This window comes from Kogia breviceps, chromosome 15 (genome assembly GCF_026419965.1).
Source record: "Kogia breviceps isolate mKogBre1 chromosome 15, mKogBre1 haplotype 1, whole genome shotgun sequence".
Lineage (NCBI taxonomy): Eukaryota > Metazoa > Chordata > Mammalia > Artiodactyla > Physeteridae > Kogia > Kogia breviceps.
In genome coordinates this window covers 62,630,903-62,643,372 of record NC_081324.1, presented here as the reverse complement: position 1 = coordinate 62,643,372, position 12,470 = coordinate 62,630,903, and the positions used below count along the sequence as shown (strand labels likewise).

General features: G+C 52.3%; 1 protein-coding gene across 1 annotated transcript in view; it reads right to left on the bottom strand.

Annotated features, from left to right (window-relative positions):
* Nucleotides 1-9,643, bottom strand: part of LDLRAD4 (low density lipoprotein receptor class A domain containing 4) — a 276,397-nt gene extending 266,754 nt beyond the window's left edge. The window contains 1 exon segment of the mRNA XM_059039880.2: nucleotides 9,361-9,643. The gene's annotated coding sequence lies outside the window, so the exon portion shown is untranslated.
* Nucleotides 9,644-12,470: the final 2,827 nt, after the last annotated feature.

Sequence of the window (12,470 nt, the reverse complement as noted above, 5' to 3'; positions counted from 1 at the left end):
ACAGAAGCAGGGTCCCGCGCACACTGTACTGAGGTTTACGCCCTTGTCTGTGCCTTCTAGACCCAAGCGTGCACAGCTCTGAGAGCCCTGGACAGGGGAACCCTCTCCCTGCTGTCCGCCCCCGCAAACCGGTCTCTGGCCACCTCTCAGCCCAAAGCCAGCCTCTCCCTGAAGTCTCCTAGGTTGCCCAGAGCAGAATGTGTGCTACGACATCACGGGGCCCCGTGGAGCAGAGGAGGAGGGGAGGGAGGGCGCGTGAGGCCGTCAGAGCTCACAGGCCCAGCGGCCTCGGTGCCCCCCTCCCCCAGGTACACAATCTTTCCCGATGAACGAATGGCTCAGATGGCATTTCCCGCTCTTAACCCGGGGCTTGGCTACAAGTGCCTGTCCTCACTGCTGGCTGCTTCCTGTGCCAGACTACTGGCTCCTTGAGTCCTGGGGGCAGGAGCGGGGTCCCTGCCTCACAGGCTGGGCAGGTGCTTCCCAAATGCTCCCTTGACTGGAGGCAGCCATACTTTACCGAGCTCTCACTGAGGCAGCGCTGGGCCCCTCCCTGCTGGTCTCCATGCCTTATCTCGTTTGATCCCCTGCAAACCTAAGAGGCAGGCAAATGGCTGTTTTAGGGAAGGGCAAACTGACCTTCCCAAGGTCACAAGCCTTCCAGGGGCTTGGTCAGGCAGGGGGGCTGTGAGCCACAGACAAAAGCAACCCCCTTACAGCAAAACTTTCCTCAAAACCAGGAGGTTATGCGTCTGCGCGCTATGAACAACAAATCCCCTTGGGCGGCTCAGGCCCACACTACAGCCCCTATGCTGCTTCTTGGGGTGGCCAAGGCCACAATGGGAGCCGTTCCCTGAGGCACATAAATGTGCCCCAATTCCTAAAATCCAGTGTATGAACCACGTTATAACAATAAAAGCGTGAACATTCACATGAAGCACTCAGTACAAAGAGATCCATCAAATAACAAAATAACACAAGCTCCAATCCACAAAAACAAACAACTTCTTTTATCAGAAATAACACTATGTTTTCTCTGTACTAAATTTACTACATTAAGTTATATAGTTATGACTGTGTATATATATTTATTATTTTTACATTACTCTTCAGATTAAAAAAAAAAATTAAATCCCAGGACCTACCTCTAGTTTGGAGGTAAAAGATTGTGGCTCTTATATTTAAATATCAGTGGGATGAAAGCTAAGTTCTGAAGGGGGCAATATTTATCTTAATAGACAAAGTCATAGAAATATAATAGTTCAACCAAGCCATCCAGCTGTAAACATTACCTACCCTTGAAATCATGCTGCATTATGTCCAGAAAGGCTCTCTGTTCCAACTGAAAGATTCCGGCATTCTATCATCCTGCTGAAGGAGCACACCAGGTTGGATTAAACCCAAGTCTGTGAGTCCCGCACACACGAGCCAGCAGCAAACAGCGCGGAGGGACACAAGGGGTGTCAGCAACCTATTCCATGATACCTATTCTATGACCAACTCCCTGGGAACTCCTCTGCTCGCTCCACTTCCAGGGCTTTGGCCCCGTCTGCCCTGCTAGCCACATCCAGGGTGTGTTTGCACCTGGAAAGCGTGGTGTGGCTGCCCACATGGCCAGCAGGGGGGCCAAGCAGACAAGACAACGGCCAGGGTGCTCCCCACAGGCTGTGCCTGGAGGGCCAGGGTCACTCACCCAAGCGCCCTCGGACCATACTCTCTGCTCACCGAGCCACACCCAACAGTGCCTGGCGCTCCCAGCATGCACCCCGGGGCGTGGTAAGCACCCACACCTGCCCCAGCACCGACGCGCGAAGGTGTGTGTGACCAGAACAAGCTAACTGGGGCTCAATTACCCCAAGATGCAGGTGTTGTGTCTTGCTCCCTCCAGCTGTTCCCAACCTTTCAACCAAAAAGGCTGCCTTTCAAGGAAAACAAAACCAACTTTAGTTAACTGCAACATACTGAAGATACTGAGATGGTTTTCCTTCTCTGAAGCTTCCAGAGCAGCCGGTGTGGGTGCCAGTGTGGGTGCCGACACCCTCAGGCTGGAAGCAGAAGTCTGCAAAAGCATAGAGGGGACCAAGGGAGAGGCCCCCAGCAGAGTGCACCCAGGCCAGATGTCTCCCGTCAGCCATCCAGTGAAACAGTAAGAAAATGAATTTTATGTTGGTATCCTTGGGCAAAAGGCCAGGGAAGAGTTTGCTCTCAAAAAGCGGTCTCTGAGGGCTTCCCTGGTGGCGCAGTGGTTGAGAGTCCGCCTGCCAATGCAGGGGACGCGGGTTCGTGCCCCGGTCCGGGAAGATCCCACATGCGGCTGGGCCCGTGAGCCATGGCCGCTGAGCCTGCGCGTCCGGAGCCTGCGCTCTGCAGCGGGAGAGGCTGCAACAGTGAGAGGCCCGTGTACCGGGAAGAAAAAAAAAAAAGCGATCTCTGAGAACGGAGAGGAAGGACTGAGGGAAGTGTCACATAGCTCCTCAAGCAGCTGCTGCCAAGCCACCCCTCCCCCACCTCATCCCTCCACCCAGGGCCCACGTTACCCAGCCGGTTAAGGTGAGAATCTTGGGGAAAGACCTAAGCAAAGTCTTTGGCCATAAAATCCCGTAATTTAAAAATGTATTATTAGACTGTTTCGTGCCCTTAACCTACCTGAGCTTCCAATTTAAAATAGCACAAAGGTCTTGAGTACGTTTAATTCGAATTTAAAACAGCACAAAGGTCTTATCTCCATGCTGGGAGCATCAACTAAAATCACTGCATCTGCCCACAGCAAAGCTCTAGCAACAGCAAAACTCTCTTCACCTGTGTATCCCTAGATGCCACACCCTGATTTTCACAACAGAAGGATGGGAAGAAAAATTTAAACATACCATTTCATTGCCAAACTTGAAAATATTTTTTTCATAACAATATTCAGCACTGGCAAGACTACAGTCACCCCCGTGTCCGTGTGCAGTGTCACAGCCTTTCTGAGAAACAACTGGTAATACTTCTGGAGGAGCCTCTAACAGTTATACCCACCAGCTCCTCCTTGAGGAAGCTATCCAAAGGATGTAATCGGAATGTCCAGTGCAGAATTATTTATAATTGGGAAAACTGCTAACAGCCTCAGTGTCCCAAAAGGGGCTTAAAAAAAAAACACACAATATAATCACAGGGTAGAATTTTATTTTTTTCTTTGCGGTACGCGGGCCTCTCACTGCTTTGGCCTCTCCCGTTGCGGAGCACAGGCTCAGCGGCCATGGCTCACAGGCCCAGCCGCTCCGCGGCATGTGGGATCCTCCCGGACTGAGGCACGAACCCGTGTCCCCTGCATCGGCAGGCAGACCCTCAACCACTGCGCCACCAGGGAAGCCCCAGGGTAGAATTTAATAGTCATCAGCAGTGGTATTTTTGGAGAATATTTAAATTACATGAAAATATGTTCAGGATGGAATGTTAAGTTTATAAAAAGTATACAAGTTCGATGCATGATTTTATAATTAAGTCTGGAAAGAATCTACAAAACTGTAAATAGAGGTCATCTCTAAAGGTAGTGGAATTATAGGTAATTGTAGTCATTTTTATTTTCTTCTTGTTTCTTTTTTTTTTCTTCTTCTTTGTTTCATAGTTTCCTAATTATCTTCAATAAGTATATAATCAGGAAAAAAAAAAGGATTTCAGAGACTAGATCCGTGACACTGGTTTCAGCCAGGCCTGAAAGAATCTCTGGAATAAAGTCAGGTTCAAATAGAGGGTGGAACCCAGTCTAGGGTCAACCCAGGCCCCCATATGCTTGACAGGGGGACCAGACAGGAACTCCCCCAGGCCAGAGCAGCCCCCAATGCAAAAGAGCACCTGTCCAACCCCACCCCAGGGACCAAACTAGACAGAGGCCCAGCAGGCCCCACAGTGTGTGGCCACCACAATCCTCTCAGAGGGGACGGCACCACCCAGCCACTCAGGGGTGTAAAGGGGCCAGGTCCCACCTGCTGCCATGGGAAGGTTTGAAAAGGGCTGGGGAGCCGTCCTGCAGGACCCTGGACATCCGCACCTCCTGGGGCCTCACTTCAGGCCCCATAACCTCAAACACTTAGGTCCATCCGGGATGAACACAAGAACTGCACGCTGATACATGTGGTTGATTAATCCACACCCCCTCGGAGTGAGACAGAGAATCTGAGAGATGTGAGTATCTTTTCATTTTACCCCACATTCAGGGACTTGCTGGGTCCTGCTGAGCGGGGAGGGCCTGGGCCACCTCAGTCCAGCCCTGCAGGCCTCGGGTGCCCCCCCCGGAAGACAGGGCCGACACCGGACAAACCTCACCCAGAGAAGACCAGCGGAGGTGGTTCCACAGAGCCCAGGACCACAGGCATCAACCCTCTGGCTGATTCCTCCTGGGAGGACGAGGTTCAACATGGACAAAACAGAGCCACCTATGGCCCAATTCTCGAAACCAAGGCTGTGACCACAGGCAGGACAGGCACAGGAGCAGGGTTTAGAAATGGGGGTGGGGCCCGGAGGTGGGGTGTAAATCAGAGCCATGGACAAAGGCAGGAAAGAAGGAGGAGCCCTGGGCCCTGCTTGGGACGAGGAGAGACTTGGTCCCACTCCGCCCGCCGTGAGTAGTCCCTAAGGGCCAGCCCCAGGGTCACAGCCCAGGCCCCAGCGTGACGTGGCCACCTCCACCTTTGCTCACGAGACAGCGTTTCTTCACTCCGGCATTTCAGGCTTCTTGGTGCCTGTCTGCCAACGGCATGGTGGCGGTGCCCACGCCCCAGGGCTGCTGGGGGGCTTCAATCAGCTAATATAACGCTAAGGACAGCCTGGCACAGGGGCGGTGCTGCTGTCGCTCTGACCGCTCCCCGGGGGAGCCCTCCCGAGCACGGCCTGGCCTTCCGCCTTTGGAACAGTGGGATTTCACTCTTGAAATTCCCTCCCAACTCTGTGCAGAGGCAGCTGGCCCCAGGGCCATGGACCAGCCACCAGAGGCCCAGTCCACTTCTGGGGAACCAAGGAGGCAGCGCTGGGAGCCTGCAATCCACAACCCCAGGGATGGGGGGGGAGCACCTTGCCACACCCCACCATATGGCTGGATAGCGGGATGGGGGGTGTAGGATGGGATGGGGCCTTTTTGCAAATTGGACAGAGCAGGCTTACTTTGAAGATAAATTCTAGGCCCATTTAGGGACCATGTCGCTCACACCCACCCAATTCCTGGCCAGTCCAGGCTCTGAATCCTGTCTGCACAGAGAAGATCCTTCGAGTCATTTGGCCAGGGCCCAACTTAGGAGGTGGCTTTGTAATACAAGCAGTGTGTCCGCCAGCAACTAGAGCAAGACCATTAAGTTCATTACACCTGTCACTCTGCCAGCTGACTATCCACACGCCAGGGATGAAAGTACACTGTGCCCAAGGAGTGTCACCCAGCCCCTTCCCCGGCAGCTCACACACTTATGTCAGACAATTTGTTCTCAATGCCTGCACCTGCAGAAAGAACAGCAGCCAAAGTTTAGTTTCGTCGGAAGCTGGACCCTGGATGGAAGATGAGGTGCCATGTCCCCTGATGCAGAGGAGGGGAGACGTGGGGGTAAGGGGCCATCGAGGGGCAGGGCCACAAGGCCGGAAAAATACAGAGCTGCTCCCTGGATTCTGCCGCCTGCAGCCCTGGCAAAAATAAAAGCAAGCGACACACCCTTTTCGTTTCCAAAGCAAGTCACAGAATTCCAGGCAGTGCGCAGAGACCTTCCACACACCCACGCACTGCACATCCTGCAGGCTCCTGGGTGCCCGAGGCCCTGCCCACCACTCACAGCGGTAATTTATTTATCCCTGTCATGTAACATTAGCAATCTGTCTGAAGCTTGGCAAGCACCAACTTGCACTGTCATATAAACTGTCTGACAAACTTAAAGTTTCATAAATGCTTCTTTTTTCCAGCAGACAATAAAGCATCATAAGAAAAAAAGTTATCTCCTTTTCTGTTCCTTTTCTCTCTTCCTCTTCCAAAATAAAGGCGGGCGGGGGCAGGGCTGGGAGAGAAAGAATGAGAAAAAAAGAAAGCCAACCACAAAAGAACTCATGCAAACAGAAATGATCCCTCAGCAGGATTCTTAACCTTGAAAGTCTCAACACTTTTCCAATGCCAAGGAAATGAGTAAATGAGTGGGGGAGGGGTGGCACCGTGTCTGTTGGTCTTGAGGGGGTGCAGAGCAAAATCTGCAAAACAAAAGTACGGTCATTAAAAATTAATAAAGGGTGTGGACAGCGGCCTCCACCCGCTTCTGCTCGTGGGGATTTGAGCCAGACACTCTGCGTCCTCATTAAGTGGTGTCTGGCAGGCTGCCGGGGTTTTAGTGGGTTCTGGGAATGCCAATATATTAACCAGAGGACTCTTTGCAAACCCTTTAGAGTTTTTATTCTAGAAAAGTCAACCATTTGGCACAGAGCAGCCTTATTTTTGTCCGGGAAAGCGCTCTGCTGCCAATCAAGGGAGAAATTATAGCTATGTTCTTCGTAATTTCCAAGACCTATCTGGAAAACAAGGTTGGTGGAAAGAAAAGTCCTTACAAAAACAGCTTAAAAGGCCAAAGTACCATTTTTAGTGGAAATTCAAAGAAAAGCAATCCATACTCAAATCACATGGATAGGAGACAACACAAACATTATTTTCAAGTCCTCCTATGATAGAGAGACCAACAGTATAAATGGGAAATATTAACCCAATATTTCTACAGCAATTAATAGTACAGGTGCTCACCTGTGTCCCCTAGCTGCCCCAAAATAAAGCTAATAATGCTACCAAAAAATCTCCCTAATCTCCCTTGTGGCCTAAATTTTCAGATGGAGTCAGAAGCTATACATTGCTATTTAAAAACTGAAGATTCACTTTCCATCACACCCATGGTATAGGTCACGGTGTAACTCTAAGCTAACAAATCCCATGTAGGCAGAAAGTCACTTTGACATCAGAAAATACTGGCTTCCAGGAGAGTGTTCTGAGACCTAACAGCAGCCCTGAGGAAAAGCCAACCACTTCTCAGGAGCTGCGGGCCGCTCTGCCAGGCTGCTAAGTCAACCAAGACTGCAGCCCAGGCCCAAACTGTAAACACCTCTGCAGGCGGGCGGGTCCTGCTCTCAGCGCCAGGCAAGAAAACTATTCTTAGAGCACTGTCAGCATTGGGGGGGTGGGAATAAATATTTGTCTATATACTCTGGCAAGTGGGGGCAGGAGACTTTGACTCAAACAATACGCCAACAAATGGGCACAAAATCCCTTAATAAGCAGCTGGCACTGGCTGGGTTCCTCTGCAGGACTGTGGTCATGCAAAGGGTCCCAGAGAGGATTCGAGAGACAGCCCTAATACCTGCTAGGAAAAGTCTTCTCCATCGTAAATACAAGCCTCCACAAACTAGAACCACAGCCAAGACTCCTTCAAGGGTAACAGCAGAATGTTAAGAAATTAGAGGGGGCTTTTAAAACAAGGAAGGAAGGCAGCTACAAGTCCATTGCAGCAAATCCCTTACTGGTACTTACAGTCTCAGTCCTAATTCCTAACAGTGTGTTCAATGTCAATAGCAAAGTGAAGCTCTTAAAAGAATTAAGCTCTCAAAGATCATAAGGAATATACCCCCATGTTTTAAAAAGCACTTCTTTGCAAGAGCCATCAAAGAGCATCCAAAGATAGGAAACCAACTATTATAATTCAATACATGTACATGGATAATAATCAGATCTACTCCTTTGTACATGGAATGACTCAAATTTGACATGACCCTTCACTGAACATAAAGAACATGTTCAAGAGAACAGTGCAGAGTACAAGGGCAAATGTGCAGGTGACAGTAAAGGCAATATAAGCCGTGGGAAGACTAAACACTCATGCAAATGCAGACCTGACTGGATGCAATGGCAGATTCTCAGTGCAGATCCTCCAGGACCTGTCCTGTAACTCACACTGTCCTGCAGCTTCAGAGGGGACAGACTGGGAGAACACCCTCTTGGCTAGCCAAACAGGTGGAAGGACCATTTTAAAAGGAATTTTCCTGGTCTAGCCCCCAGGGATGCACCAACCTCCATGCCAGCCACAGGACCACATATTTTCAAGAGCCAGGGTGGCTCACCATCGCCACCCACCTCCACTGTAAGAAACCTCCTAACAGCAGCTCTGGAATCAACACGGTGCAGCTTACCTCACCTCATCCCACAACACCTAAACACAGTAGGTCATCCAAAAATATTATCACCATCATAACTAACTTTTAGAAAGCAGCACTGAACTACGAGCGAAGGGTCCAGGGATGCGAAGTTGCCAAAAAAATTAGAAAGGAGAAGGAGAAGGGAGTAGATGGGACACAGAGAAAGAGAAAAGCAAATCAGAATTATCCAGTTTTAGCTAATTAATAGAGACTCTGGGGAAAACAAAAATTACGCTAGTTTATGTGTCCACCAGCACTCAGTAATCACTCCTGCGTCTGGGTCCCGGCTCGCTACGAGTTTCCCGCTGTGCCAACCCGCGCGCGCTCACCCGGGAAGCGGCCCGACCTACCCGCCTTCTCCAGGTGCCACCCACCCCGCCGCGGTCCCCGTCGTCCTCCAGAAACCTCCGACTCATCGGAAGCCTCCTCCTTTTCCAGTTAAAAAAAAAAAAAAAAAAAAAAAGTTTAAAACCAAGCATTTGCCCTCGGGGCCAGCGCGGGGAGCTGCCCAGCACCGAGCCCAGGTCTCCGGCGACGCACTTACTGGGCGCGCCCAGCCCGCGGGGGGCCGGCGGGGGTCCCGGGAGGCGTCCTCTGCGCTGCGCCCCGCAGACCGCACAACAAAGGCAGGGCGGCCGGGCTGGGTGCTCGTCGCTTCCTGTTTATTCCGCCGTGAGGGTCACAGAAATTCTGCCCACGCCCGCTTCCTGCGGGCTCGGGGCTCAGCCTGAGGGCCAGCGGTGCCGGGACAAGCTGCTTCCCAGCCGCTGCGGGAGCCCCTGCGGCCCGCGCCCTACTCAGCGCGCGAGGTGCCCGAGACGCGGGGTGCCCGGGACGCGGGGTCCAGGGTCCCGCCGCTCCGCGCCTCCCTCCCCGCAAACCCTGGCAATGCCCGCACAACCTGCCCGCGGACCCCGTCCCCCGCCGCGGCGGCGCACTACCGTGCGGGGTACCGGGAAGCAGACGGTGCGGTGGGGACCGCCCTCCTGTGCCCGCCCCCGAGAGCGCCCCGGGCGCCGCCGTGCCCACCGCGACGACGCCGGCACTCGCAGGGGTGGGGGGCGGCCCGCCGACGGCGCGGCTCGCGAACGTCCAGTTCCGGCGCCCCGTCCTCCCGCCCGCGCCCCCAGTCCGCGCGGCACCGAACTTGGCCGGACGCCGGAGCTCTGGGTCGGCACTTACCTGCGGCCGCGGCTCCGGAGTGAGGCTGCCGGGGCGCGGGGAGCGGGGGGGGCCGCTTTAAGGGCCGGGATCGGCCCCGGCTCCCCGCGTTCCCCGCCCCCTTCCACGCTCCCCGGACGCTCAGCCGGCCTGGTGGCGGCAGCTCCTCCCCAGTTCGCAGGAGATTCCCGGCCCGGCCGGCCGGCCGGCCTGCAGCGCCGAGAGGGGAAGCGGGAGACGGTGCCGCGGGTGCCGCCTCCGCCTCCGCGCTGTCTGCCTCGCTGTCCGCCGGCCTCTCCGCTCTCCCCATCCCCCTCCGAGCGGGACCGGCGGCGGCCGGGCGGGGCGGGGGCGGGGTGGGCTAGCCGGACCCCGCGGGGGCCGCGCTGACCTCCGCGGGCCGCGGGCACCGAGCTGGGCGAGCGGGCGCCCAGGCCGTGGGACCCCCGGCTGCGCACGCGGCTCGGCTCGGCCTCGCTGGGCGCGCGCCCACCGCCGGCCGGACGGGGAACTCCATCCCGGAGCCGGGAGACGACGGCGGGGGGCGCCATGGGCAGCCTGCCTTCAGTCACTGGCCGAGATGCACAGCAGGGCTGCAGGGCCCTTAGTGGGACGGATGAATCCTCCTATCCCCACCTAGTCAGCCCCTTCCCAGACGGGGAGTTCAGGTGGATTCTTCCCACTGCGACCCTTTCTCCTTGGAGGACCTACATCTCTCCTAGGAAGGCCTTTGGGACTTAAACTCCACTTGAGTGCGGACAGTATACGTGTTGTCTTCCAGAAGTACTAGCGTTCACAGTGGCCAACCTGACCGTGTTTGATAGGGGTTTGGTTACTGCCACAGCATACGGACATTTTAACCCAGCTTTATTACAGCCACCAAAATTAGACAAATTAATTGCCAAAATTAACCCCCCTGCAGACATATCAAAATATACCAATCTGGGGTTTCAGGCAGGGTATAAAAGAAGGGCAGCTAATTAAAGCAGTTAATTTTCAATGTCTCCCCCTCCCTGCCAAAAGTTGACCAGCTCATGCTTCCATAATATCAGAGAAAATAATCTTTTGAAATCTACATTAATTTATCAGTAACTTTTTAGTTAGTGAAATGTTAGCTTAATTCAACTTCCTTTAAACAGTCCTCAGCTGTCCTCAGCTATGATGTAACTGCTGTGTAGGATTTGATCAGTACTCATAGGTGATACAATATTAACTACCATTTATTGTGCCAGGCCCTGTGCTAGGAATTTTACAGAGATTATCTAATTCAATCCTCAGGACAACTGTGGCAGCTAGTACTTCCCCATTACACAGATGAGAAAGTTGAGGCTGTTAAAGATTGAGTAACTTGTCTCCAGACCACAAAATCCCGAACTGGCTATGCACAGTGCGGGAGCTGAACCATACTGCCACCTACAGCCGCGCTGACATCCCTCCTGCTCAGCTCAGCCCAGCTCCCAGGGAATCCCAGGCCCCAGGCAAATGAGTGTCTACAGCAGTGGGACAGCTTTGAATCTGGCCTCCACGGAAAACTTCTTTAAATGAGAAGTGAGCTGATCAGTGCTAAATACAGGTAATCTGAATCTTGACAAGCATCTACTTGCTAGCTTATATTTAATGTGCCAACTAACAGCAGCTATGGGGTTGGAGAAACTGTTTTCTTGCCCTCTTGAAGTCAACAGAGAAATGGCGTTTTCCTTCTAAACCTGAAACTGCCAATGGACAGTGGAGAATATGTTTTTTCCAAGAACAGGAAACAATTTGTTCTTCTATTTCACTTGGGCATCATTTACTTGTGTACGATTTAACCCTCTTAAATTGAGACCCGAATTTTACATCTTAGCCTCAGCTTCACCATTTATGATGAATCTTAATTCATTCTGCATTCCCATTTCTTGCTGTCTTCCCTAATTTATAACTAGAAACTGCAGGTCTCTGTTTCTATTTCTGGAAAACAGCTATGGGAGGAACGCTGTCCTCGTATTTGTTCTGCATTTCAGCTGCCCCCTCCCACAGCCCTGCACACACACACACTCGCCACAGCAGTGGCAGAGCCAGAGGCGTCTGGATGCACGTTTGCTCTCTGTAAAATCCGTCAGCTCACCTGACCATTAGTAACCTCCCGTGCTCATACCAAAGGCCCAGGCAGCGGCCAGGAGAGCAGCACTTGCTTCTGCTCCAAAGAGTGGAGCACATGTGTCCGTGGTGGCCAGAACTGCACCTGCTGCTTAGGAAGGGCCCCGGAGAGATCGGGGAAATGAATGGAGCCTCGTATTGTGATGGACAAGAAATAATATTGAGGTAAAATATCACTAAACTGGGTGGAAATCAACTGAAAACGGTTTCAAGGAGTGGGACGTGAGAAACATTCTTTCTCAGTATAAATCCACTGCAGTTTACCTGGTGTCCATTAAATCCCAACTGTACTTAGTCTACAGAAGAAGGTCAGTCATCCAAGGAGACAAAAATACAAGGGTAACCATAAGCAAATGTTGAAAAAAGATTCTGAGGGCCCCAACCGACCACAAGATAAATGTGAATCGGAGAATATAATTCGGTTATTTGGATCTCATGTATAACATTTGGATGGGACTTAAGCTATCCAAAAAAGATCCACCCTACTCGTTGTACCTTTTAATTTAATAAGAAATGGAGAAGGAGTGAGAGATGCTTGCATTGAGGGTAATTCTGCTGGGGAAGCGAAACCCCATCCAGATAAATACACGGGACAGGACATGGATGAGCTCAGCTCCAGGAGGGAGGCCTCTGTCCCATGTGTCTCAGCCGTGTCACGGGCACATTTCGTTGTGTTGTCTGCACTGTCAAACTGTCTCAGTGTCCAATCTGTAAACTGTAGATAACAATTCCCTCCTCACCTGATCTGCTGTGAGATTGGCCATGTCCGCATCTCCATGCAAATACCCCCTTTGGGATCTGGCTGCCCCCACTGCTCCAGGACCCACAAACCTCACTCCCCCCTCTATGAGTGTAGATTTAAAATCACCAAAGACAGAAAGGAAAATATTTTGCAGGTGACTTCTGCTTTCAGCCTTGCTGCAATACTCTCCTTTGGCCAAACAAAAAACATCTGTTCTCTCTCTTTGAAGGGGAGTGGGTATAGGAAAAGGAAG